This window comes from Ictalurus furcatus, chromosome 15 (genome assembly GCF_023375685.1).
Source record: "Ictalurus furcatus strain D&B chromosome 15, Billie_1.0, whole genome shotgun sequence".
In the NCBI taxonomy this organism is placed as follows: domain Eukaryota; kingdom Metazoa; phylum Chordata; class Actinopteri; order Siluriformes; family Ictaluridae; genus Ictalurus; species Ictalurus furcatus.
Genome location: NC_071269.1, coordinates 2,633,065 through 2,636,165, shown reverse-complemented (window position 1 = coordinate 2,636,165; position 3,101 = coordinate 2,633,065).

The window sequence follows — 3,101 nt, the reverse complement described above, 5'->3', positions numbered from 1 at the left end:
CCTTATTGCTAATGATTCCTGTGCTTTATAAGCTGTGAAAATCACAAGTAGCTGTCAAGTTGTTAACATATGGTTAGACCACATGGGGTAAAGTTTAATTACAGGACAAACTCTAGCAGACGTTTTCTGTGCTTGCTTAGATTGCTCTTGAGAAATACCTCTCTATGAGGCAGGGGACACCTGCCAAACCTACTTCTATTTACAACCTTTTGCTTGTATTGCTGCCAGCTTTCCTGCTATTCTGTGCTTATTCGAAGGTTAATATGGTTACTAGCTCATGACAACATGTTGTTATCTCATTAGAGGTAGGGTGCCGGTATGGTTTAAAATTCAGTTTTAGCTGAAAGTTACAAGGATTAAAAAGGTTGAGGATGTGCTGCAAAAGAGGAACGAAATCGCTGGCAATTTTCAGCTCATGACAAACCGTAACAAGAAGACTGAAGTGTTTGTTTCTGAACGGCTCACCAGGGGGCGACCACTGAGAGCTCGATGAATGCTGTTCTGTTCTCGAGAGTCATGGATGGCGTGAGTCCACACAACCCGGCCAAGTTTAACAAAGTGAAACTCCATCACATAATTACTGCAATTAACTGCTAACATGGGCTAACACTGAAACGAATCAATGGCCGTGAACCCCTTGGAGGAAAACAAGGAAGTCTCTATAGACCTTTTTAGTGCTTCTGAGCTTTCTCTATTGGGAAGTCAAAGTTCTAGATTTTTATTTTTTAGAATATTTATTATGGTAGTAAATATTTTTAATCACACACTCCTGAAGGATTTTGGTAACGACTAGCAAAGTTAGGATTAGCAATCCAAGCACTACTACCAAGGAAAACATGGAAGGTTCCATGGAAGGGTGGGTGGGGGGGTGTGTGTGTGAGACGAGACGAGGTGGGAAAGTTAGAATGGAGAAAACTACTGGAGCACTGGAGGTGCCAAGTTAGCAAAGAGTATGCAAACTGCTAGGAGGCATGCATGAGTGTTCGGGCTTTCATTTCCTGGAACTTACATGTCACTGAGAAGCGAATCGTTGGCTCTCACACATTGATCTTTTGTTCCATGATTAGGTCCCGTTTCCAAGTTTGATTGCTGTTGTTTAGAATCCATTTCCGTGTTACAGCACACTTTAAGTCCTGAAGTCTGTCAAGTTTAGTCATTTCACCTCTACATCTTTTGTGTCCACATTGACCCTCTAGTCTAGAGGATAACAATTCACCACTTATAGGCAACGATACTTGAATACTTATGCAATCACCCCTTCTTTAAAAAAAAAGAATAAAAATTAATTAGTAAATAATTTTGCAAACAAAAAAATTTATTTTGCACACACACTTCAATAGGATTGTTATTTAATGTAGATTTGCATTTACAATTACATCTGTTTGAGTTCCAGGTTGTAACATAAAAACCTGTGTATATTTCAGGGGGATGAATATTTGTTCAACCCACTGTGTCTTCCCACTGTGTATCTGAGTTGGAACGCCATTGATGCAGGGTAAAATAAAGGTGGCAGCAGCTCAATACTCCAGTATTTAATCAACAATCACTGCACGAGCTGCAATCAACTCCGCATTCTCCAAAAGAACATTGGCTGATCGTTTTGATGAGCGATGCAACGCCGGAATCAAGAACTTGGCATGACACTGCTGGCGTTGTAATGCTTGCATCAGTAGCAATAATGTTAGGAAGCTGAAATGACTCATCTACACAGCAACAAATCTGGCCCCTTACCAGAGTAATGTTATCTATAAATAATGCATGTCTATGTCACAGGTCTGTGAACCTTTATGGTAAAAATCTTAAAGCAGATGTAAATATGCCCAAAGGATTGCTTAATCACATTCTGGAAGATTTGCACACAGCTTGATATGTTTTACACCTAATCGCAAATGTTCGCACTGACTGGACCCCTGTTGTTTTAGGGCTATATAACAGCGAGACATGGAAGCAATACCGATGACACATCACTAGAGCAGTATAACTCGATCCTTCTTCGGTTCATTTTACTCAGTGTTTATGGACTGAAAGGTCATTCATTTCCCCAGTGATTACTGGCCATCGTTTTATTGCTATATATCCTCACTAACTCTCACACTTTCTTCAGGGTTCTGTTACTATGATTCATGAGTGATTTGCCTGGGCCTTTCAGAACTGAACTCCAAACTACAAGTATGACTCATACTGAGTTTGTACAAATGCCATTCAGAGGAAAGTTTTAATTCACTGTGTAGGCTTGCTGCAAGAGATTGACTAGATATGCAATAAGTTACATATTTCTTTTATTTCTTCTAAGTTTTTTAAGATTTAGACTGCTTACAAACTGTTTTATTTAACAGTGGTGTTTAAACCTGATCATTCATTCATTCATTCATTCATTCATCAGTAACCACTTTATCCTTGTCAGGGTGGTGGTGGTGGATGCGGAGTCCACCTCAAGAACACAGTGTTCCAGGAACACACCCCGAGTGGGACCCCAGTCCATCACATGACACACACACACACACATTCATTCTTTTTCACCCTGGGGAAATTTAGTATAGCCAATTCACCCAATATTTGGGGAGGTTGGATATAACCAGACAACCTGGAGGAAACCCACATGGGCACTGGGAAAACATGCACAGAAACTCTGCAAAGACTGTAACCTGAGTTCAAGATCACTACGCATTGCCCCACCGTGTCACCCCAGAACATGACAAGCGTAGTTAACTGATGACTTTGCATTAATCAGTTCAGTAGCCTCTTTACATGCACACAATAGCCAGAGTAAGTCTAGAAGTGAGTCTAGACATGGGTTAGTTTCATATTACTTTGGGAATTATGGCAAACGGAGGTGCCTTGCCCCTTCCAGGAAGGCCATAATAAGCCACAGAGAGATACCTATGTGGTGTACTGTGTTTGGACCATGTACAGTATACAGCAACATACGTGGAGCATACAAAATTCTGCGGCCTATACAGCCCTACACTGGTCAATCCAACCATGCCTCCTTATTTGTCTAACCAGCACACAGACCAGTCCTCAATCAAGCTGCACCAGTTAGGAAATCAGACACAGTAAATTGTGTGGCCTGTTTGGATGTTAGGAAGGTCTTTTCTGAC